Here is a 26,822-nt window from a genome sequence, read left to right as displayed (position 1 = left end):
TTAAAAAATATATATAAAATTTTATGGGTTTAGTAAAAGTATATAAAACCAGTTGTATATAATCAAATTTCGGTATTTATAATATTATAAATTTTTTATAGTTTTTAGATGTACCATATAGTACGGGTATTTTATACTGTATTGTTGATTAGCGCACAAATATGTATGGTCATCTGATGGATGATTGTTTATTATGACTATCTTGTAAGAGCCATGGACGTGAGGATTGTCAAGTATATTTGCACCTTGAGCATTAGACGCCTCCCCTCCTTGGTTGAAGGATGATTGTTTATTATATTATAGCTATTTTGTTGGTGCTATGGACCTGAGGGTTGGCAAATATATTTGCATAGTGAGCATCAGCTACCCCCCCTCCTTGGCCATAGATAATTGTTTACAATATTATGGATCAGCAAGCAAGTTATATACATGGTCATCCTTTGTGATGCTATGGTGAGAGAGGGTAGGCATGTATAATGCAGAGTGAGCACCAAACGTCTTCCCTTTGGCTGCAGGATGGCTGTCAATATAGTATGGCAAGTATAGCGCATGGTGAGCATCAGCTACTCTCCCCTCAATCGAAGGGCGACTTTTAGCCGTGACAAGTTATTAGCAATTGGCACTGTGGAACACCAAAGTGACCGATTGCAGGTTTCTCTCTTTAACCTCTCTGTCAGGTAGTACTTGGGACATCTGGTACTATCTGACACCACTGGTATATCGTATGGTGCATTAAGTATAATTTATATATGTATATATATACATATATATAAATATATATATTATGTTATATTTGTATGTACCACACCGTATAGAGGCAACAATCCGATTTAACCCATTAATAGCTTAGCTTCATAACTCTGCTGCCTACGAGTCCATGGGGTCAGACGACCATTATAAGCAACCAGCCCGGACCACATTGGTAGCAGAGTACCTATAACAACTGATATCATGGGATCGCGTATTAATATGTTATATGGTATCATACATACCTCCGCTATGAGTGTGTATATTTTATAGTATATTTATTCATTTTAAAAATTTATTTTATTTTATCTTATCTATTCATGATTATAATTTTTCTATTATTATCCTTAGTTATTATTATTATTATTAAAATTATTAATTGTTATGGGATTACTATTATTACTATCCATCATTGTCATTGTTATTAATATCGTTATTGTTGTTATTATTATTAATGTTATTTTTATTATTATTAGTATTGTTACTATTAGTATTATTATTAATATTTATCATAGATATTGTTGTTAATTATTATTGTAGTCATTTTTATTAATTACTGTAATTACTATTATTGTTACTATTATTATTATTGATATTATTTATTTATTTATTATTATTATTATTATCATGTATTATTACTATTATTATTATTATTATTATTATACAATAGCTTTGGGGCAAGTATCACAGGTTTTGGGCAAGTATAATGGGCTTCGAGCAAGTTGTATTACAATTGTTATTAATATTACTATTATTATTGTTGTTTTATTACCCTCCTATCTACATTATGCTTTGATATGTTCGTAAAACGATATAGAAAATGTAACACTGTACTAAGTGGGTGGTGTGGGCGGAAATGAATATTTAAAGGTATCCTTTGTATATTAAATTATTTCTAGTATTTATATTCTCATACTTTGTTATCGAAGTACTGCCTTTTGTGGAATCTCTTATAGTAAGGTGGGAGGGATAAGATGATACTGTTTAGAAGTGTTTGTGCAGTAAATTTTTTGGTCATGCTCAACTCTTAGGGGAGATGCTGCCAGATTTTTCGTAGGACAGTCCAGTAGGGTTTCTCCTAGGATTAGGACTTATCTAGGATTCCAATAAGAGAGCCTGGATGGATCCTGACAGATGAGCTACTGTAGACTATGGGGAAGGAGGAATTATTGAACAAGTCCTATAGTTCAATCTGGTTTTGGAGACAAGGTGTTAAGAAAAGTATTAAATGAAATGACAATGGTAGATTTTTGGAGGAAATTATAAGAAAAGGTACATGACTAAGAGAGTCACAAACTGTATTTACTTGAAGCAATGCTTCTTTGGCTTTAAGATGAAGGAAGGAAAGTCTTTGAGTGATAATCTTGATGACTTTATGAAGTTGACTCAAGATATGGAAAGTTTTCAAATCACAATTTCTTATAAGAATCAAGCAGTGATTTTGTTGAATTCCTTACTGAAAGGGAATAAGAGTCTTGTGGATACTCTCGAGCATGGAAGACAAACCTTGGAATTGAAGGAAATAGTAGCAACTCTCATGGCAAAGAATGTGGAGAAAGGGATCAATGAAAATGTTAAAGGTAGCGAGGGTCTCGTGATGCGAGGTAGAAACTCAAAGCGGTCTAGTGGAAGATTTAGGTGTAGTAAAAGTTGGAAAGATCAAATTCAATGGACAAGATAAGGTATTTCCATTGAAAACAACTAAGATACATCAAGAGAGATTGTCCGGAAAGAATTAGGAAAGAATAGGAGAAACAAGTCGATGGAGATGCTAGTGTTGTTATTGGAAGTTATGAAAGCACGGTTGTGTTGCTTGTAACCAACCATAACAATAAGGATGAGTAGATTCTTGACTTAGGTTACACCTTTTGCATAAGTCCAAAGAACAGCTATTTTGAGTTTAGGGGCTTGATGGAGGGAGAGTTCTTATGGGAAAAAATGTGGTTTGAAAAGTTGAGGTAATTGGCACAATTAAGTTGAAGTTGTATGATGGAATTGTCTGGATTTTGATCAATGTGAGGTATGTTCTTAGATTGAGGTGGAATTTGAATTCTTTTGGTGCATTGGATGATAATGGATGCTGGTACAAAGCCACAAAAGGTATATTGAAGGTCTTGAAGGGTCTTTGGTTGCAATAAAGGCTTTAAAGGTCAATGGTTGTTTGTTCTTAATCGAAATGTGGTTTAAGGTGAAGTTTCGATATTAGCAAATGAGAACTTGAGCAAGACTACACTTTGATATAGAAGGCTAGCCCACATTAACAAGAAAGGGTTAATTAAGCTTAGTAAACAAGGATTTTTGTGTGAGCATAATGTAGAGAAACTTGATTTTTATAATGATTGCATATATGGCAAGCAAGTTAGGGCGAAGTTCAATGCCGCAGCTAACCAAAACAAAAGAACCATGGGTTATATTTATTCCAATTTATGGGATCCAGCTAGAATTGAATACATGATTGGTTGTAGATACTCTATGATTCTAATTTATGATTATTTAATGAGAGTTTGGTTGTGTATGTTAAAGGCCAAAGATGAGGCCTTTCAAAAGGTCAAGGAATGGAAAACAATGCTTGAGAATCAAATTGAGAAGAAGATCAAAAGGCTTCAAATAAATAAAGGACTCTAGTTTTGCAATGAAGAGTTCAATTCCTATTGCAACGAGCATGGTAATGTGAGGCATAAAATCGTGCGGATGGCTCCTCAACAAAATGGCCTTGCAAAAAGGATGAATAGGATCATTTTGGAAATGATGAAGAGTATGCTATCCAATTCTAAGCTACCGATAAAATTTTAGCTTGAGCTAATAAATGTCGCGGTGTATTTGATCAACCAATGTCTATTAAGTACTACAGGGTTTAAGACTCCAAGAAAGATGAGGTCAATGTATCCATTGGATTTAAGCAATCTGAACATCTTTGGTTGCATTTCGTTTGTTCATGTTAATGAAGGTAAGCTACGTGATTAGTGAGCATTTTTACTCACTAATATAGATTTTTGATTTCTCAAGCTTTTGGATTAGTGAGCATTTTTACTCACTAATATAGATTGTTTGATTTCTCAAGCTTTTGGCTGTTTTTGATGAGTTTTGTTCTTTTTTTATAGGAAAAGCTTCAATTAAATTTTTTAAAGAATATTTGCAAAATATTGAAGTTTTGAGCTAATTTGAAGTGATCTTTTGAGAGGCAAGCTAAAGGTATGAAGATAAATCCATATGGAAGCTAGAAAATGGCATGTTAACTCAAATTGAAGAGGTTTGCATGCCAATATGAAGTTTTCAAGTGTAAAAATTCAGCAACATTAGCATGCCCACCTACCTTAGCATGTGCACATGCCATTCTTGGTCGAGGAGGAGAAGAAAGTGGCATGTCCACCATTTTGGATGCATGCCCAAGCCAATTCCATCCTTTTCTACAGTTGAGAAGCTTTCAACAAGGTTAAATGTTGACTTTGGTTGATCAAGGTTAGGTCACTAAAGGGTCATGTGATTTTCATGTGACTAATTTTGAAGATAGCCTTATGACCAAGATCAAATGGTTGAGATTTAGTTATCTAGAATACTTATTAGAGATGCTATTGAGAAATTGCTCCATGTATTTACCTAAAGAGGTAAGACAACACATCTCACCTTAGAGAGCTAGGTAAAATTTAGAGTGAGAATGGGTTTTCTTAGAGAGAGAAGCTTTAGGATTTGAAGTTTTTAAAGAGTCTAAAGCTTTGAGTTTGCTTGGAGGAGTCAACACTTTTTAATAATCTCCCTTTTATTCTCTAATCTTAATTTTTTTTATTATATTTTGTAATAGAATTCTTGTATTAAGTTGAGATACTGGTTGAATAGGGAATATTACACTTGGACCCCCAAGGTTTGCATTAATTACATTTTAATCTTTAAGATTTTGAAAATTATAATTAGCATCCTTATAGAGATGTAGATAATATTATTTCAAGTGATGCGAATATATTGGGAAGATGATAACTTTTTGGAACCTTAGGGGAGGTTGATGATATTTTTGAAACTGGAAGGACAAAAATTTACTTAAAATAAACATCAAAGGAGGCAGATGAACCCTTAAATATATGGAATTCAATTTTATTTTATTTTTTATTGTTTTTGTTTCTATGAAAGGTTGGATCTTTGATTTATAGCCTTGATGGATCTTCAATTATGTTTGTGATATAATATCTATCAAATTATTCGTATTTTCCTTAGTTTAATTGAAGAACACAACCTTTTAGATTAGAAAATTGATTGGGTGTTGTTAAATTGAAGAATTAGTATTGGGTAAATCTAATTTGGCAGATTGAGAGGAGAAAACACAACTTCAGAACTACTATGAGTTTGAGAAAGCTATTTAGGTCTTTAACAACCTTAAACTTAGCTTTAATTGAGTTTTTATATACCAATTTGACTTGGGCAATTGGAAGGGCAATCACTTATATGGTTAATTGGTAGAATTAAAAAGAAATTTCAATTTGAATAAATTTTTCATATATTTTGCTTGTCTTGAGAAAGGGAATAAATGAATTTAGAAACCCTTGTTGATAATTGGGTATAGAATTAGTTGTTATTTAAGAAGTCATATATTTAAACCAAGTGAAATCATGGTTCTAGAACTTTTATTCATAAAATTCAATTACAATTTTTGTGGTATTGATTTTACTTTCAAAACCATCTATCCTCATATGAACGATCTTGTACTCATGTACAACATAATATTGGTTTGATCCGTGCACTTGTGAGATTCACTGCAATTATATCAAATTTTTAGCCATTTTAAGGATTTTTATGATATTTTTACAAGATTTTAGATTGTGATGATAAATCAATCAAAGTTTTTGGCATCGTTGCCTGGGATTGAATTGAGTTTTTGATTTTTAAAATTCTATTTTAGCCAATATTAAAGTTAAACTAGTGAATTTTTATTTAGGACCATTTTCTTTTAATTCATCTTAAATTTGAGCTTTGGTGTTTTTTTTTTTTTTTTTAATAGTTTGCTGGTTGTTTGTTTAGTTTTTGTTTTCACTTTTCTAGGTGCATGTAAAGGGGTCAGAATCCAAACATGTTACCTTACAATCTGGAGCTTGAATGTTCCTGGTGCAGTATTAGGAAAAGAATTCAAAGCAAATGTTGTTATTTCAAGAAGTAGCTATAGGGGAGAACATTAATAATGAAGCTCCACCACAACCTCATTCTATTAGAGGTTATTTCAAGCCATCGATGTTCAAACATCTTTCAGAAATTTATAGGCCATCTATCAATGCAAAAAAAATTTAGTTAAAACCCGCTTTGATTTTAATGGTACAACAAAACCAATTTGGTGGTCTTGCTAGTAAAGATCCAAAGACTCATCTTGCTATGTTTTTCAAGTTGTGGATCCGATCAAAAAAAAATGATGTTAGAGATGATTCAATTTCGCTGAAATTGTTTCCTTTTCTTTGAAGGATAAAGTTCTTGGTTAGTTACACACTCTACAACAAAGTTCTATCATTACATAGGAGGGAATGGTGAAGAAATTGTCAAACAAGTTCCTTCTACCTTTTAAGTCTTAAAAAATTGAAGAGTGAAATTAGCTAATTTAAGCAACAAGATTATGAGCTGACATGAGATGTGGGAAAGATTCAGAGATTTGTTGAGGTGATGTCGACAACATGGTTATGAAAATTGTATGTTTATTGATATTTTCTCTTCAAAGGAAAAAAAAAAAAAAACATCAATAGTTAAATAATAGATGAATCACTAAAATATTTTGATGTGATGTATGTAACCTATAAGTTAAGTCCTAAAGAACAGTTTAAAAAACCAAAAAATAAAATTATGAGACAAATTCAATGAATAAATAATATAAATATTTAGAAAATAAATACATTTAATTTAAATCATTTCCCTAAAGATCTCACGATCACTCTTTTAAAAAATTCTCTATTTTGGAAATTAATTTTGCAAAATATAAGTAATTTTTCAAAACCCAAGGAAATATAATAATATTGTTAAATACCATAACTTTTTAATAAAATAAAACATGTATTTTGTAGAAATAACCATAAGTATAAATATGCATTATCCATAGTCCAATATATAATAAATAAACATTATAACAAAATCCAAAATATTATAAATAAACATTACATCCATAATCCAAAATATCCAATTCCTTGTGTATTATACCACATACTAAATTTTGTTATACCGTCACATTTAACATTCTAGTGTGTCACAAGCCATGAGGAAGAGGAAACTATGTCACGGTCTTTAGCATCTAAAACACTGCAAAGTTAGGACCACACACCCAACCTCAATAAAACATCTAATCAGTGCTAAAATCATACATACAACCTCAATGAAACACAGTGATCAGTAAGGATGGTAATATAACACAAATATCATCATCCATCAAATCTAATAATCATAGGAAGTTAACGAGACATATAAAATTATAAATCTATAAGCCTTAAACCATATTCGGCATACAAAAATATTATTTTCCACAAATTCTATCATAATAAATCCATAAATACCAATATAACTATATACTCATATATTTATATTCAAATATTGAATCTCTCATCTAACATTCCTACAAGCATCGGGGATATGGCTCGCTTGGAATCATTGGATCTCTCATCCAACAATATATCTAGCATCATACCCAAGTCTTTGGAGAAGCTTCACTATCTCAAGCACTTGTATTTGTCTTTTAACAAGTGGCCTTATTCCAATCAATGGTACTTTTGCAAACTTCTCTATCCAATCTTTCATGGAAAACCATGATTTATGTGGCAATTCAAAGCTAAAGCTCCAACCATGTCCAACACAACTATAAAATCAAAGAAGATATTGCTATGACTCAAACATGTTTTTCTGTCATTAGTTGCTGTGATACTCGAGGTTTACTGTTAATTCTATATATGAAGTAGTGGAGGAAGAGCCAGAATCTGACTGCCTCTTTAACTGATTTATCAATAAAGTACGGCCACAAGTATATCTCGTACTATGACCTCCTTGGTGCAACTAATAATCTTAGTGAAGCAAACCTGCTAGGAAGTGGAAGCTTTGGTTCTGTATACAAAGGAACCATGTCAGATGGTGAGACTTCAGCTATCAAAGTCTTCGATTTGCAAGTTGAGGAGCACTAACGTCCTTTGACAAAGATTGTCGAGTGCTAAGAAGTGTGAGGCACAGAAACCTTGTAAAGATCATAAGCTATTGTTCCAACCTTGATTTCAGAGCTTTGGTTCTCCGATACATGCCAAATGGTAACCTTGAAAAGTGGCTGTACAATCAGGGGCAAAACTCTTTGGATATTCATCAATGGATGGACATTATGATTGACGTGGCATCAGGAATGGAGTATCTTCACCATGGTATTAAGAGCCAATTGTTCATCGTGATTTGATGCCAAGTAATCTTCTTTCCGATGAAGACATGGGCGCACATGTTAGTAACTTTGGCATTGCAAAAATTTTGGCAAAATACAAATCTATGACCCAAACGACAACTCTTTGCACAATAGGCTACATTTCACGTAGTAAGTTCATTTATTTCTTCTCTTGAAATCTTAAAATTTCAGTTTCTCTTGCCTTTTACTTAATGGACTTCAAAATCCAAATGAAATGATGAAAGAAAGAAAAAATAAGGTATTCATTTTCTAACATATGTTTTCTTATTGGAAATGTATAGACTACATTTAGAATGCTAAGTGGGATAATAGCATATAGTCCAGATTATAGTAATATTAATATCGATCCTAGTGAAGAGTGAAATTTATACATTCTCAAAGCCTTTTTAATTTAAATTTCTAATTAATGTTCACCTAAATAGAGTTGGGGTTGCAAGGAAGGGTATCTCCAAAAGGTGATGTTTACAGCAATGGTATTATGCTGATGGAAACATTTACAGGAAAGAATCCAAGAAATGAAATGCTCGTTGAAGGATTGAACTTGAGGCAATGAGTCATTTCCTACTATCCTGATCGAGTTATGCAGATTATGGATAGTGGTCTTTGAACTGGACAACAAGTAGTATGGAAACTATGAATTCTTTAACTCATTGTTTGTCATCAATCACCGAATTAGCATTGCAATTTACAGTGACCTACCAGAAGAGAGGCTAAACATGGTTGACGTTGTAGTTAAACTTGGAAAAATCAAACACAATATGGTGCAACATCTAAGTACTTTTAATAGACAACGGCATGGACATAGCCATGGCCAATATCATGGGGTTTAAAAATAACATATTGAGTTTGATCTACTCAACAATATATTTTAAAAAGATAAATCTACCTTGAAAAAAGAGAATAATGCTTGTAACTTTTGAACTTTGCTTGCAAAACTAAGTTTATCTTCTTTCTATTTTTCGATATTTCCCATATTCATGTAATTTAGTAAGATTTGATGTACTTGGTACTCAATTAGCACTCCACTATTTGACATCTTTTATCGTTATCCTAATGAATTAGTCAAGTGCTTTAGACTGTAATTACATTTTTCTTTGTTTAAAACATAGAAAAGAGAAAGGAGGCAACATATCCAATCTATCTTAAATTTAATTATTATAAAATATAAATATTAAGATTAAGAAAGCAGACTCTCTAGTTGAATAAAACAAAAAAATAATGATAATAATAAAAGCAAGAACAAAAAATAAAATAAAATCAAAGTCTACGATCCATCATCATAGATCAACACTGCTTAAGTTATTCACGGAACAAACTGAACGTAAAGTACCTAAATAATACAACCTAAACAAATCAGGTTGGACTTATTTGTTGAATAATAGGATAAAATCGAGACTCATGAATTTGCAGTAAAATGTTAACCAAATTAGATCAACAATGGATCCAAATGAGACTCTTCTACAACATGAAATATCTAAATTTGGTATTTCTCATTTCATGCTATAATCAGAGAGCATTAAATAGTGCACAGCCATATTCACATACTTCTCATTTTCAAGTTTTCTAGCCTACAAGATGATTTAAACTCTAAAAAGCGAACTTCAATAACATATGAACAAAAGTACATCTACAATGGATGAGCAAAGTAAACAATGGGAAATTCAGACGGAGGGTTAGATGTCCTTAGTACCAGGATTCAGTCCACGTCAGCTTGGTTCTAGCGAGACAAAATATCTCTCATCTACAGTGCACAGGTTGCCAAAACTAAAAACTTGCTGAGATCTAGAGAAGGCCTGCTCCTATCCATTAGTTTCTGAAGAAAGTACAAACATTGTTTCTACCTCACAAAGCTATGTAATAACCTGAAAATTATGGTTAACTAAGAAGTGAATTATTAACTTTCAATCCCCTCAGTGAATCCCTTGCAAAATTAAAAATCAAAATGGGGGGAATGTCCCAGCTTCTCTTGAATAGACAAGGAAAGAACAGCTGAAAACTAACCTTTATAACATCATATGATCTAGTTAATTTGGTTTCGTAGCTGAAGGATTCTGGCCAAACTGGATGATCATGGGCTTGCTTTTGTACACATAGCCATTCACTAGATTCTGCAACCAAAGATTATAATGACATACCACATATGGACTTTCTAGTTTTACAAGCAAGAAATTTAACATAAGAAGTTGAGAAATTAGCTTTAGAGACAATAAATGTCACATATAATGCTTGTAATCCAAAAACCTTTATTGTTTAAAAATCTAGGAATTAGTATCCAAAACCATAGTAGAACATATCTAGCAATTTCTCAGATACAAACCAAAGCATGATGGGCTAGTTCAATCAATGGAAATGTCACAAAAGCTTGGGCCGTCATCCTTCCTTCTTGACATTTCCAATAAAATCAAGTTTTTATCAGTGTTGCAGTTTCAACTTGATAAATCTCAACCCAAAAGATAAACAAAGGTGCTTTGGTACATTCTAAAAGAATAGTCTTAAATAACTTGCCTGCAGTACCTTCACACTGAGACGTGATTTTGCAACAACAATGCCTCCAAATAATGATCCTAAAGCACAAAATAAGCAGGACAAAATACAAAAGAATTGTTTTTCTTTTTAATACAAAAGAAAAAATAAGGTAACCCACTCGAGCATTAGTATTTCATCTATTAGGTAGTTTAAAAAATTAATCAAGCCTACATTATTATCAGAAACAAATTCCTATCTACTGAGCATATAAAGTTCCCCCATTTGGAACCACCCTCTCTCTCTCTTAAAAATAAAAAAAGTAAGAAAAGAAGCATACAAAGTTCTTTGAAAGGTGACTAAGTAAGAAAGTCCTTGGACTAGGAGAAATGTAATTTACCATCTTCTTGTTTGATAGGAAAAAGAAGGAAGATGTGAAGACCAAAGGTATAGAGAGAAATAATCCCCTTCAGGTTCCATTCTCCATATTGAAGTGAAATAATTATAGTTAATTACATCCTTCAAGCACAATATTTAACCTCTTAAATATAAAGGAAAAAAATAACCTTAACAAGCTCCACACTTTCTTGCTACTTCTTTTTTCAACTCTCAACATTATCAAACAAGATATAGGTAGTCAAAAGTATGTCCAAATCTATCCTTTATAGGCAATAAAACCAATTCCTAAACATTCGTAAAAGAAAAGTTGAACTTTAACAGAAAATTTATCATGCAATTGAAAGCTCATCACAGGGACAGAATTTGCAGCTGTATAGTTCTGTGAAATCAATGTGAGAGCTTGATTGTAATTTATAACTCTAATCTTGCTTTCTTTTTGGGGGATAAATTTATATATGGTTAAACATTCCTCTATATTCAAATACTTTAGCTAGCTGGGCAACATTTCAGAAATTTTGATGGCCATCCCACGTACTGATGTCATGAAAATGCTATACGTAGTTTGCAGAGAGCAATTACATTCCACCAAGCACAATCCACACCCAAATTAGGATAAATAAGAGGACAATTAAATGAAAATCCTCATTTCAGCTCCATGAATCTCAATGTTACATCTGATTTCCACTTGAACATGCCCAACAGTCATACATTTTAATAGTCTATTTTATAGATAATGTTTCCCACAAAATTAAGTTACTTTTTTGTTTTGCATCATTGAGAAGATGGACTGATATTAAATAGCAGATAGTAGGCTAAAATTATATTGGAACACTTGTAGCCCTACAATCTAGAAAAGATGAGAAAAGAATAAACTTGTACCTAGTCTGAGATAATAAATAATAACAAACCACACTCATTCATGAGAATTCATACAAGATCCAATTTAGCAAAGAACCACAAGAAGTTTCAAATTGGTAAACCACACTCATTCATGAGAATTCATACAAGATCCAATTTAGCAAAGAACCACAAGAAGTTTCAAATTGGTACCTTAAACATTGGAAGTGACAGTATCTCCTCTGGAGGCAGCTTTTCGATTTCTGTCTTTTGGATTTGCATAAGGCTTGATATTTGGACTCTTTTTTTCTGCATCCTCTAGTAATGCTATCATCTTTTTGTTCACCACGAAACATTTTATGAATAATTTTTATCTGCAAAAAACCAGGAAAGAAAAAGTAAAAAAATTTCCAAATGAGAATAAATCACCTTTTGATTGTTAATCTCAAGAATTAAATGACCTGTAACACAGGATTCTTCTTTTTAATCACTGGAATCTCTTTTGGCACCAAAATTGCAGGTTTGAGTCCAGCAACCTCATAAGCTACATCTCTATCAACTACAGGGCCTATAATAGTTTCACGCCTGACGCGCTTCTGTCCTCTTGAAGCTCCACTTTCACCAACCTCCTAAGAATATTTCAAACAAAATTGTTCAAAACATTTAAAATTAGACTTGCTGAAATGGAATCAAGAGACACCGAATAAATTTCATAATTTCTAAGAATATGCATAAAGTGTCCAAATGTTTTTATCTACCCAGGAGCAAGAGGTTACCTCATCTGAAGATTCCATTTCTGACCCACCACTGGATAGTTCTGCCAAGGGATGCTTTGCAGCTACAGGAAGGGAAGGGCGTGGTGGTGGTGGTGGTAGCACAGTTACTGAAAACAGTAAACGTGGAGTGGGCAGAGCCATATGAAATGGAGCTGGAATGCTCATTTTGTTCATCAAGTGAAAGATCTAGCATTTACAACTAGCTAAGAATATGACCTTGATTCCCATCCACTTGACTAGAATAAAACCAATTTTATAGTGACTTATAGAAGTTGGAAGTAAAGTAAATTTTTCTGGCACATTCACATGAGATTAGAGACAAACGGTGTATAAAAGCAAGGAACAGCAATTAGAGCATTTATAATGTTGGTTAGAATATTACCGTCTGGTGGGGGGTAAGCATATCTGTAATACACACTGTTTGGGTAGAAGTAAACCAATCTCATGCTATCCACAATGTATCCATCAAGCTCAGGGATGAATGGCAAATTGATAGAAAGACAAGACCAAAGAAAATTTCAAGGACCCAATCCAAGCAATTAAAAATTTGATGACCAAAAACAAATAAAATGTAACCAAGAGAATGCTAAAAATAATTGAAATGCTTGAAATTTGGGTAAAAGATACAAATCAGGTGCAAAAATTCATGGATTAAATAATATATTTCAGCCAAAAATTTATAATCCTATGCATAAAATGACTTCCTCATTTCATACATCTCCCACTCCCCTCAACTAATGATCTATATAGTGGATTGCTTCAAATAAAATTTTTGCTTTAAGTGCACTAGGAAACACGTTTTTAATATTGTTTTTCAACTTTTCCATATTAGAGAGGACATAATTGAGTAGTCTTGCTCATTCCACTTCCATTTATCCTTGTAATGAAATGCCCATGATTATAAATCTTCCCCAAGACCAACAACATTGTGCTGCATGACTCAATTGATATCATCCACATATGCAAGGAAAAAAAGGAGGATTACTCAGTCCACCAAAAAAATATAAATTGCAATTCAAAATATACCAATGCATATTTTAGGAACTACAACAAAGTAAAGCAAGTGTCGTACTGCAGATGAGGAGGAACGGATGGTCCACACCAAGTTTAGGGGCAATGGGTTCAGAAGAATGCAGCGAACCACATTTCGAGACTTGTTCAGTTTTATCTTTAGAAATAGTAGCATGTTGACTAGAGAAAAGGTGGATGTGGAGGGTGTTAACCTTTGCTGGAATGAGCTTCAGAATGACCATATTGGGGTTTATTACCATCCCGAGCCACCTTAGTGGCTCTTTTGACTTTTAAGACTTTTCCAAGAAACCTCAACCTACCAAAACAACAGCCCATTTCTTTTTTCTCTCAGACACTAAATCATAAAGGCATACAAAATTTTTGCATTGAAAGAGAGGAAACAAAAAGAAGAAAAGAAAAGACAAAAGAAAAGAAAAGAAAAAATAAAAGAAAAGAAAAAAGCCAAGATAGCAAATTTGATACTCATTTAACTGACGTTGCCCCTGAAAAGCCAACACTTCATTTTAGAAATCCACAAATGTGCAATTCCTCAATCTGACCATAATAATAATAATCCACAAAATTTATTTGTATGTTCAACGGGATTCACATTCAAATTCACATCAAAAGTTCTAAAGATACAATCTCACTGGCCACTGGTAGCTCATGTACGGACAGAGAAAGCGCCGTAACGGGATGAAGAGTCGACTGAGAGTGTTTTCAGGAATGACTTCGGGTAGGTGCCGAATCAACAGGGTCACCGTTGGAGTCTCCATTGGTGCCGCTGCCGCCTCTAAGCCTTGAAATTGAGACACCAACTGCAGATTTTGAGGGATCATCATTATAATGACTTCAGGGGTAGAGAGAGAGATTTCTGTTTGGTTGGCAAGAAAAGTATATTTAAAAATAATAAAACAAATAAATAAATAAACTGAAACATCTATGTCAGTCAAAACATTTTCTTTCCCATACATCGAACTGAAAGAACAATAATGAAATGTGTATTTTACCGTTGATTTTCACTTTCTTCAGTTCGGTTGCTCGGCCACAAGAAACGCAGTGAGAAAACTAAATTTAAAAATAAAAAATAAAACCAACGCTAACGTTAGTCAAGCTCAAGCAGCGCATTATCTTACACAAATAAAAATAATTTAAAAAAAAAAAAAAAGGATTACCTTGGATTCCACTTTGTTCTTGGAATAAGCAGCTGCTCCAGTTTGATACAAAGAAAATACATTGCAAAATAAAAGACAACTTGGTAAATGATACCACAAAACACGGTCAAAAACATGGAAAAGAAGGAAAATTGGAACAAGTAACGAATGGGTAGGAACACAAACACGGTAAAAGAAAGGCGAAACAACCAAACGTAAACACACCAAAACACCACAAACCCTGACCAATATCTCCAATCTACCATTTTCATTTCCTGAAACAAAGCTCAAAAGCCCCTCTTCTTCTTCTTCTTCTTCTTCTTCTACACTATCATCGACAAAAAACCCTCCTCTACTACCAAAAACCCTTCGTTTCAGGGTGAGTTTGGCTTTCTTCGTCACTGCGGCAAACAAATTGAACCGAAATAAAAAATTTGAATAACCCTAGGGCCGTGTTTGTTTCATCGGATTGGGCAGGCCAGAACAGGACTGTATCCCAGTCCTGTGTTTGGTAGCAACATTTATAGAATGGGACAACTTGATCTGTCCAGTGAAAGAGTCCCACTTCTACAGGATTAAACTGACCTGTTTTCCACCTGGATCAGTTTTGTCCCAAACTCATCGTCCCATTCTCCTCTCTCTCGCTGGTGTCTCTCGCCGAAGCAGGTCCACCAGATCGTCTCAACAATCGAAGCAGCTCTTTCCCGTTGAACGTCCATGGCCTCTCGAGACCTCTGCATCCCTCTGAGGAAGAAACACGGCCGATTAGTATGATTTCTTCTTCTTCGTGTTCTCTCCAATGTCTGTATTTTGATTTAATGATTCTGTTTTTTTTTTTTTTTTTTTTGGGAAGAAATTTTGATTCAGAAAGAAAGGAGGTTTTTTTAGCTTTGTTTTTTGTGTTGTGGGGAAAAAAAGAAATACTATGATATATCTGATAGTTGTTGTTCTACTGTGTTGCGCAACACGCATGTATGAATGTGTTTACTTTTGTTATGAGCATCTTCATTCAAATTTCCCATAGCCATGGTTCATTTTTTGTTTGTTTACATTTCTTAGGAATTATTTTTGCTTCTAGTTAAATTTGTTGATCGATGATTGTCTCACAAACTGACCACTTTTTTTCAAACCTTCCCTTTTCTGTTTTTTCTTTAGATTTTTCTTCACTAGCGGCTGCTTATGGTCGTGGGTTTTCTGTTTTAAAAGGAAATAAAGATGGGGCATTCAGAGTCTTAAGGTCATATTGTCCTTTGTTTTTGTGCAATCCCCTAAAAGAAACAAACTTCAAAGCGGCTTCTTTGTCATTTTTCTTTTGATCTATTGTGGTTTTGTTATCCAAATTCAAGGAAACAAGGGAAAAAAAAAAAGTTCAACTTGTATATTTATTAACTTTATATGTTTTAAAATATATGTTTTTGGCTTTTATGTTGTTTTGTATTAGTTTATAATTATTGAGCTAAGAAGTGGGGCAGAATAGAATTGGCAATCAAGATTTTCTGGGGTTAGAGGTGTTTCAGTGTGCTTATTACATGTGGAGATTTGGGAGGGTTGTTTGGATGAGATGAGGGATGTTATCAAAGTTGATGAACTACTTGAGGGCCTGTTTTCGGCCGAGGTCGAATCGATATGTTCATATGGGTTCAGATGCTGGAGGTCGCCAAGATGGGCTTTTATGGTACAAAGATTCAGGGCAGCATTTTAATGGTGAATTCTCAATGGCTGTAGTTTAGGCTAACAATTTACTCGAGGATCAGAGCCAGATTGAGTCTGGCAATTTGAGCTTGCATGAGTCTGGTCCATGTGGTACTTTTGTTGGTGTTTATGATGGACATGGTGGGCCGGAGACTTCAAGATTTATCAATGATCACCTCTTTCAGCATCTCAAGAGTAAGTGGTTTTTTTAAACTTTATGAGTGGATTTTTATGCTTCAGGAATCTTTTCAACAACCTTGTTGGCTTCAATTGTTATGGTTTCAAATTCTTATTACTCTTGATTGATTGTTGAGAAAGTTGCAGGGGAAAAAAAGGTTTATGAGAGAGATTGGCTATTTGGTGATGGGGATATGATAATGTAGCTGGCCTCTACTGGCTGGGACCTTTCCAAGTTATAAAAGAGAGAATTTTTATCCATTTGAGTCTTAATTTTAAAAATATGAAAGATTTTTACCCCAATAAGCCAAATAGTTATCTTTTAGATTGGTGGATTTTACTTTCTTGGATTTTTCATATCAATAAACTTCAGTTACTTTGAGTTTCCATTTTTCTTTTTTTTCCCCCACCGTTTCTTGACAGTTAATTGTAGCTTGGAAGTTTGGAACATAAATTTTATGGTTGAATAGCAGCTTCTATGATCCATATTAAAGACCTTGTTGTGAAATTTTCTTTTTTGAATGAAATCTGCAGGGTTTACTTCAGAGCAGCAGTCTATGTCTGCAGATGTAATACGGAAGGCATTTCAAGCAACAGAAGAGGGTTTTCTCTCTGTTGTCACCAGACAATGGCCTATGAAACCACAGATTGCAGCAGTTGGATCTTGCTGCCTTGTTGGTGTTGTTTGTGGTGGATTCCTTTACATTGCTAACCTTGGTGATCAAAAATACTGTAAAAGTGATTTTAATTGGTTAAAGTAACTAATGTTGGTAGATTGGTGGAAGTATTGTAATTTCATAACATAGACAATTCTAGGTATAAGTTGGTTGAGATTTAAAGCGGCTCAACATTTAACAAAAATTTTACAAAGCGGCTCAACATTTTAAGTAGTTTATGGGTGTTAAAAAAAAATTACAAATGTATTATAAATATCATTAAATTATTTTTATTATTAATTAATTGAACATATAAATATCTATACAAAAAATATTAAATATAAGTAATAATAAAACTTTAACTAAATATAATATTTAATTTTTTTGTAAATATAAATATAATTTTAAATCTTTTCATATTTAACAAAATAAAAACTATAATTATAAAATAGTCCAATCCAATCCGATCCTGCACCAAACATGAGACAATTAGTCCAACATTCAGTCCAAAACTATAACAAACACAGTACTGCACTATTCGATCCTATCCGATCCGAACCTATCATGTCCGATCCGGACCTATCCTGCGTACCAAACGCCCCCTAGGGGTACCCGAATGTTTAGAAAGTACTAAAATGTCTTCTTTTTTTTTTTTTTGGGGCTGAAAAAGAACTAAAATGTTTTTGGTTTATATTTACTTTTGTAATTGATATTCGTCCATTTAGTTTTTTTTTTATAGATAAGTGTTTTATTTATATATTAATTAGATTATTATTAATATTTTAATTAATAAAATTAAAATAATACCATACATATCAAATTAATTTATCAAAATATACCAAATTTGAGATCAATATTTGATTGGCTTCTCTTTACTCATAATTTATTTCTGAGTAGGAAGAATAGTAAATGACAGTTTGGTAACGTTTTTTAAAATAATTTTTACAAATCAATTTAGTAAAATAAAAATCGTAAATTCAATTTCACATTTTTAGAATATAAAAACATATTTAATAATATATTTAAAAATATTTTATTAGAATAAAAATGATAAATCATATTTGTTAGACGTTAGGTATTATATATTCTATAAGAAAAAAAAATCTTTATTATTAAAAATGATAAACATTATCAATATTTATATATTTGTCTATGTTAAATATAATATATATCTATATGAAATAATAAATATTTTTAGTTTAAAATGATAAATAGTATTTATTTCTTTAATATCTTTGTTTTCAAATTTTGAAATACATCTAAAAAAACTAGAGACGTGTCGTAGATGTTTTAAATTTATCATAGTTTAAATAATGTTTCCAACTTTTTTTCAAGTTTCATATTTCAAAAATAGCTAATAATTACTTTATAAAATGAAAAGCTTTTTTGCGAAACAATAATATTACAAGTATCAAAAAGTTTATCTAATAATGATTTAATAATATTATTGATTTAGGTATTTAATTATATTTATTTTTTAAAAAGTTCATTAAATAATTTACCATATAATGTGATATTATTTTATTGGTTTGGATATTTAGTTATACTTAATTATTTAAAAGGATTCATTTATTTATATTTAGATTTTACATCTTTGTCAACCAAAAAAATATCGATACATCAACTTAGTCATATCATTTGATAAATTTTTTAGTAAATTTTTTATACATTATGTTAGTATTTACAAAATAAAAAATAAAAGCCTCAGTTTTTTTTTTTTTTGGTAAATAAATAACAAACCTAAAAGGAACCACTTTGGCCCCTTTTTTTTCCTTTTTTTTTTTTTTCTTTTACTCTTTCGTTATTTTTTTTTATTTTTTTTTTGTCTCTTATTGAGCACTGTTTAGTATCAATGTTGTTGGGTGTTCTTTTTCTAATTTTTTTTTTTAAATTAGATTTCAAAGTAACAAACTATTAGTATAGTAGTAATTTTATATGTACAAGTTATTATAAAAACATGTCATACATATAAATATATATTGGTATCAAGGAGCCTAAGGTCCAAACAAAAGAGAAGCAGATGGACAATGAGCAAAAACTAAGGTCCAAACAAAAAAGAAGTTGATGGACAATGAGCAAAAACTAACTCTTCAATATCTAGTGGACTATCAAATATATGTCATATTTTTACACAACAATTAATTTATGTAGGAAATCATATGCAAGTTAAAATAGAAAATACAGTAGTTTTCATGTAAAACACAATTCTATAAGTACGAAAATATATTTAAATTTTAAATTCAATAAAAGTTTAGATGATATAAGCAATCCACCATATAATTATCCAATAAAAATGTAATTTGGTTATGATCATTCTTATTTTATCTCATTATCACTAGCTTCACCAATGAATTGTCAATTTTACTTTTATGTAACTCACCATAATATGAGTTACCTAGCCAATTAGGTTAGAATTATATATACAATTTTGCTATTATGGTAGGCTATACGTCCTTAGATGCTACTAAGTCCAACATAATGTGGCTAGCATGCTAGTCATAATAATAATAATAATAATAATGAAATTTTTATAGATAATAATTAATTTTAATATTTTGGACGATGAAGTCTAGGATATCCTAAGCAAAATATGCATATCTTAAATTGGAAAGCAAGAAAATCAATTTCAATGCATGTCAAGAGAAAGATAAATTTATGTCACTCAAGATATCCTAAGCTCCATTGCCTAGAGAAAATTTCTCATATGTAATGAACCGTGTGAACAAATTGATATGAGTTTGTCAAGGGAAGTGTAGGAGGGATGCAAGGCTATCGCAACAATTACCTAATGTCTAATCACACACAATTTGGATGTGAAACAACAATGGTTCAAATGTCCAAATAATCACTCTTTTCAAAATAAATGCACTTTTAAAGTAGATGGTTTTAAGATTTGAAAAAACTCTAAGATTAAGCATGCTTTAATCGGAGCAATTCCAAAATGGATAACCCCCTACGAATTCTAAACAAAAATACCATATCATCTGGAGCGTGGTTCATAAATTAAGAACAATATTGGTGGAGTAAAATAATGAGATGCCGCGGAAAAGTGGGTGGAGGGAGAGGGCATCACACCATATAGTAACTATCTAATGTAAAAAAAAAAAAATTTGTTTAAAAACACATGATAAACAACATTTGTGGGATATATAATTTAATATAAATATATCCCATGAATGTTGTTGAGATGTATTCTTTAATATCCTGAAGGATATTTTTTAGGATAATAGGATAATACAAATTTTAAAATTCTTTAATCAGAGAATCTCCAACTTTATTAAGACTTCTAATATTAAGGATTTTTAGTCCGTAAGCCATTCTAGAAACCATCGTTGGTCCTACCTAAAGAAATCCCACTGATTAATCTTCACAGGAAAGCTCAACGAAACTTCTTCCAAACCACAAACAACCAATACATGCAATATAAAACAAGGTTAATATCATTTACACCCCTGGCATTTTGTAAAATGGCAAATAGGTTCCTGAAGTTTTAGAAATGTCAAATTACCTATCTACTGTAAGCTGCTTACTGTATAATTGATGGAACAAGGGTAACTAGGTATTTTTCATGTTGAGATTTGACGTCGCATTGTAGAGAAAAACTTAGGTTATGTAACCAGCCAATTGTAAATGGACATGTCTCATAATAATGAAAAATATGATTTTATTTATTTATTTTGGTCTCTCTTTCTCTTTCCTCTCTCCTCTCTTTTCCTTTTTCATCATCCCTATCTTCTTCAACCACAAACCTCTTTTGTTTTTCTCCTTCATCAAGATCAAAAATATGAAGAAAAAGAAAAAAAATTTCTAAAATTTTTGTTGACCGCTTTGAAATTTTCTTGGTATGCAAAGCTTTTGCAACTTTAATTCCTACTATTATTCATTGGAGTTGGAAACCCTTCCAACTTCTCATCCTCGTGATAGAGCTCTTGTTGCTTTGAAGAATCATAAGAGGCTAAAAAAAGGAGGAAGAGAATTAACTTCTATCTTAATATGCTTAAGACCCATCTTGGAATCTTTTTCAATTTCCTAACAGTATTTGACTAGAGGCGCAAGCATAATTGTACTCATAGTTGTCATTGGGAGTGCAGACATCACACGAGATGCATTTGATAATCAAAAGTAAAAGTTTGAAGAATCTGAAGGAGCCAATCATTAAAGGATTAACCTTGATCAGGCATGGCTAGAATCATGATCTAGAGTTTGGTTTTATGCATTCTAATTTAGTTTTCTTAGTAGGTGTTCATTGATTTGGTTAATTTTTTTTCACAAATATTTTCAATTTTTTTGTGATTTTTTTTTCATCTTGTTTCATCATTTAGATCTTGTAATTGTTCATCTATTTTTTGGGAACAATTTCTTGATTTTTTTCTTCATATAAAATAATTGTTTGTTGATTATATATTTTTAGAATTGTTGTATTATTCCTTGATTTGAATAGTTTTAGGCCTCTATGTATTGTGCTAAGCACCAATTCATGAATGCAATTTAGAGTTGATTTTTGTCAATTCTGGATTACTATTTTTTATTTTTTCTTTTCATTTTATTTTCCTCAATTCTGGATTACTATTTTTTCTTTTTTCTTTTCATTTTATTTTCCTATCTCATAATTTTATCTATATTCATATTTTCTTTATTCAATATGGTGATTTTTATTTTTTTCTTTTCAATTTATTTTCCTTTCCCATAATTTTGTCTATATTTATATTTTTTTATTCAATATGGCAATAATTGATGTAATTTGTTTCCTTTTATATTGGTTTAATTTTTTTTTCCTTGTTAGGAGGTTTATATATTTATTGTATTTTCTTTTTCAAAGATGTGAAAAATATTCTTTATGAAAAAATTATGGAAAATACAATAGTAATGAGAGGGATATTGTTGTAAACTGATTAATATTTATTTCTTCCATTTTTGTTTTTAAATTTTATATATATCCCATATTATAAATTAATATGATTTTAATAATACTGTATCGTATGTATATATATATATATATATCTAAAGGGTATAATTGATACTACAAATTTAAATATAATTTTGGGGTATATAAGTCTTTTCATAAAGCCATACAAGAGAGAAAGTGTTTTAAGTGGATGGAAGTTAACAATGGGGATCAATTTTAATATTGTAAGTAAATTGCTCCTGGTTGTTCAATTATTTGATAAGTGATCACTATGAGTCAGACTAAATAGAATTTGATTAATTGTTTTTTCTGTTGTTAAGTTTTGGAGCAATTATCACTATAAATTAATATCTTTATATATATAGATAAAACCATGATAGTATACAAATTTTCAACTATAGTCAAAATTTATACCCATTATAGTACAAGCCATTATTAAACATACATTTTGGGATCACCATTTTATCCACACTTTGGATTAAAGCATTATAAAAGTAATTATAAATCCAAGTAATAAACAAATATGAAGTAAAAATAACAAGAAACAAGGGAAAAAAATATATTGTTGTTACTGTGGAAAATACAGAACGACAAGTTATGCGAAATATAAATAATACGCTAACAATCTAAACCTAGAAGAAGTAATTAAAAACAAATAAAATAAGAGATAAAGATATTTCAGTGAGTGAAATAGTACCCAAAAAAAAATAATGTTTCATTTTCATAAACATTTCTCTCAAAATCTCTCATCCCCCTTTTTTGAAAAGTTCTCTTTTTAAAATTATTTTACAAAACTTAGTTGTATATTAAAAAAATATCACAAAACAAACACTTCATAATAAAACTATTTAAATATTATAATTCAAACCTACATACTTTAATTACTTGGCATAAAATAATATCAATATTAATTCATATGATAATTATGAAAATTGCAATAAAATCATAAAGACATAGAATACCAACAATGTATTTAGAAAAATAAACAATATACTATATGATATACGTAGTATTGTCAAATGGTACACGGTATTTTAGAACACCATTGGTAAGTAAAAAGAGAGGAAGAAACCTATACAAAGAAGGCATCATCGCAATACAGAACCTATGAATTGAACTCAACTCACGATCCTTAGTATACGAAAGATATTATGACCGATGTTGTCAAATCCTAACTCGAAACGTTAATTGTTTTGTTAAAATTATGAAACGTGTATCAAAATGAAACGTCCATCGTAAGATACACTTAAAAATAATAGTAATAAAAATAATAAATTATAATAGTATCAATCTGACGTTCATCAATGTAAATATGATTATTAATTCTAAATTCAACATATAATTTTTAAAATAATAGCTACATCCATAAAATAAAATTTTAATGAATACTATTTTTTAAAAATAAAACAATAGAACAATCTAATTAATTATAATTAATGTCAATCTTATTATTATAATCATCACTTTAACCAATAAACAACCAAAAAAATAAAATAATAATAATAATATTTCTTTATTATTTCATTTATTCAATTTATTCACTCACGAATCACTGCCATATTAATTACTTTATTATTTGTTTCAACTTTCTACACTTTAACCAATAAATTCACAAAAAGACAAAACAAAACACTTTAACCAATAAAAATTAAAAAGAAAACAAATAAAATAATAATAACATTTCTTCATCCCTGCCATCTTCGTCTTCTTCTCCTTTCTGCATCTTCTTCTCAGGGTCTTCTAATTCTTCGCTATTTTTTCAATAAATCATCATTATCTTCTTCTCTGCTCCATCTTTTTCGATTATCACTGTCTTCCTCTCTAGTCTCCACTTCTCAAATAGATTTTTTTCAAAGGTATTTTGCATTTGGAGGATTAAAATCAATTGAAAAACAGGAAAAAAACAAGCGTAGAAAATTTGAAATGATGAATCGGCGATTCATTCAAATCGTGCAATTCAATTAAGAAAATGTACAATTCACCTTCAAATCGATTCAAATAAACGGTTTGAATCATTTTACATGAAAAATGATACGAATCGTCTGATCTGTATCGTGAATCGTCTGATTCTAACAACATTGATTATGGTAATAATAAACCTATGGGATGAATTCAACTCACGATCCTTAGCGAACTATAAACATTGTGGCAAATGTGTGCACTATAATATAATAATTAACAAATATACTAGTACTATATGGTATATCAATTAAAAACAACAGCATAGTGTACGTAAACAATGCTTTCAATATTATATTGTTCCATTTTTCTAAACAAATATTATACCATAAATTGAAATTTAATATCCAAAAATCCAAACAATTTGTAAAAACATAACAATTGATTTTCATGCTTAAACTGTAACATATGAATACAAGGTAGACATCCCAATAATGAAATACATATCATCACAAATTCTTGTTAAGCATTTTGAAATTTAAAATGCTAAAACATGCTTTAAAATATACAATTTTTAATCCACTTTTTCAAAACTAGTTATTTTCCAAATGGATTAAAACATCAATTCAAATACAAAGGTATTTAAATACCATGGTTTACAAGTTCACAATGAACTCATTAAAGTTGAAAACAATTTAAAATTTTATCAAAAATCATATGAAATGATGACTATATATGTAAAAAATAAAAAAATAAAATCATATATGTATAAAAAAATAAAATAATTGTTTCAAAAATAATATATGTATAAAATATGCCTAAAACCATAAAATAAAATAAAAAGAGAGAGATTGGAAGAAAGAAAAGAATGTGAAAAAAAACAAAAAATTGGAAGAATGGATAGAATGTGAAAGGAGAAGAAGAAGAATGAAATAAAAGCAAACAAAGTCAATTTTGTATCTATTCCTTTTATAAAAATAGGTATGGGCCACTTGCATTGCACGTGAATCATGATTTAATAGTGCTAAATATATATATTTTTTATTTAAAATATATTTTAATTTTTAAAGGTAGTTTTGAAATTTAAATTTTATTGAAGTTATATACATGACTATTATTTTGAAAAATATATGGAATTACTTCAAAAGAGAATATCCTCGTGGTAATGAAAATAGTTGTTATATATATATATATATATGCAATTTAAAAGTGAATATAATTATAATAATTACATAAGAATGAAGGTGGTCGTCATAACCTCATTGAAACTACAATTTTTTTAAATTATTTGATGTATGAAAAACTTATTTAATTTCATCATAAAAATTGATATTTTAGATATTAACATTTTTTGGCTTGTTGGTTCTCATTTTAAATGCATCATATGAAAATCTAAAAGGAATATAAAGATGTTATATTGTTAATATTCAATACTAACAAGAAAATTACATTATGTTTTATGCTTTTCACTAAACGATTTTGCTACCATAACAAAATATATAGATATAACATACACATTAGAAATTCACATGATAAAATTTTCAAGATGTTATACATTATCTGATAATAACTACCTTAGCCAATATAGTGCAGAAGTTAGTGTTATTTTACTGTTTATCATTGGGTTGTGCAATTATGTCTTACATACCCAAAAAAAAAAATTTTTTTTAGTACTTTGTCTGCATGAATAAGTCCAAAGATAGGCTGCAAAAAGAGTTCATAATTAGTTTGCTATCAATGGATAAGACCAAAGATAAACTTAACTAATAGATTGTATCTTATAAAAAGCTGTTATGGCTATTTTCTTTTCTTAATAACTATTACCTTTTCCTTTGACTTTTTAACTTGTGTTGCTGCATCAGTGGACTTGAACATTGACTTAGTTAGATTACCAAGTGATTGTAGAGAAGTTGTTGAAACTTCCTTAACTGCAGCAACTAATACAACTTCTTTGGAAGCAGTGGCAAAAGTTGTACATAATCTTCATTAGAAGATTTAGTCAAAGCCAAGGCATGAACTTACATTTGAGAGTGGACAGATTCTTGATTAGCTTCCATAGAGACATCAGCAGGTTGAGTAAGAATTTCCATCGTTACAGTTGATTCATCATAAACAGAGAGGACATTGGATTTCCAATCTATACCATCACGATTTTCATACTTTGACCCTTTTATGTTAATGAAAAAAATCTTATTGTGGGATAGTGTAAGGAAACTTATATCTTTGATTACAACCTATAAATAAAATAAACATTAATAGAATAATATATGACGTATTTTGTAGTATATGAACAATCACAAGTTAAACAATGATAAAATAAAATAAAATAATTGTAAGAAATAAATTTTAACAAAGAACAAGAGTTTAAATACATAAATCATTATATTATTGAAAAGAATGTAAAATAAGATTATACTTAGAGAAAAGATACTTCATTTTTTATTAGTTTTAGTGAATAATTTCCTTTTAAGGTTGACAATAAATAACATCATTAGACATATTTAATATAAAGTACGCATATTTAGGATACTTCTAAGAATCAAAATGTACATACAGAAAATACAAATTTAGCAGTGAACAAGCAAACAAGTAAATTAAACCCTTATAATAAAAACTAAATTAAGGTTCAAAAAATTAAAATACTTACTTATTCATTTTTTAGGCCTACATTGAGTAATAGATTGATAATAATAAATCTTACATGATGATTTA

The 26,822-nt window shown here is 30.4% G+C and overlaps 1 long non-coding RNA gene and 1 pseudogene across 1 annotated transcript; one reads left to right on the top strand and one right to left on the bottom strand.

Annotated features, from left to right (window-relative positions):
* Positions 1–9,611: 9,611 nt before the first annotated feature.
* On the bottom strand, positions 9,612–15,388 carry LOC107426354 (U11/U12 small nuclear ribonucleoprotein 65 kDa protein-like; annotated as a pseudogene).
* Positions 15,389–15,533: 145 nt separating this feature from the next.
* LOC125424110 (uncharacterized) lies at positions 15,534–17,424 on the top strand. The gene is made up of 3 exons (XR_007242924.2): positions 15,534–15,548; positions 16,222–16,667; positions 17,184–17,424. It is a non-coding gene; the product is annotated as an uncharacterized LOC125424110 (long non-coding RNA).
* The last annotated feature ends 9,398 nt before the right edge of the window (positions 17,425–26,822 follow it).

Source organism: Ziziphus jujuba, chromosome 1 (assembly GCF_031755915.1).
Source record: "Ziziphus jujuba cultivar Dongzao chromosome 1, ASM3175591v1".
NCBI lineage: Eukaryota > Viridiplantae > Streptophyta > Magnoliopsida > Rosales > Rhamnaceae > Ziziphus > Ziziphus jujuba.
The sequence above is the reverse complement of the archived record's forward strand: the minus strand, read 5'-3'. Positions and strand labels throughout refer to the sequence as shown.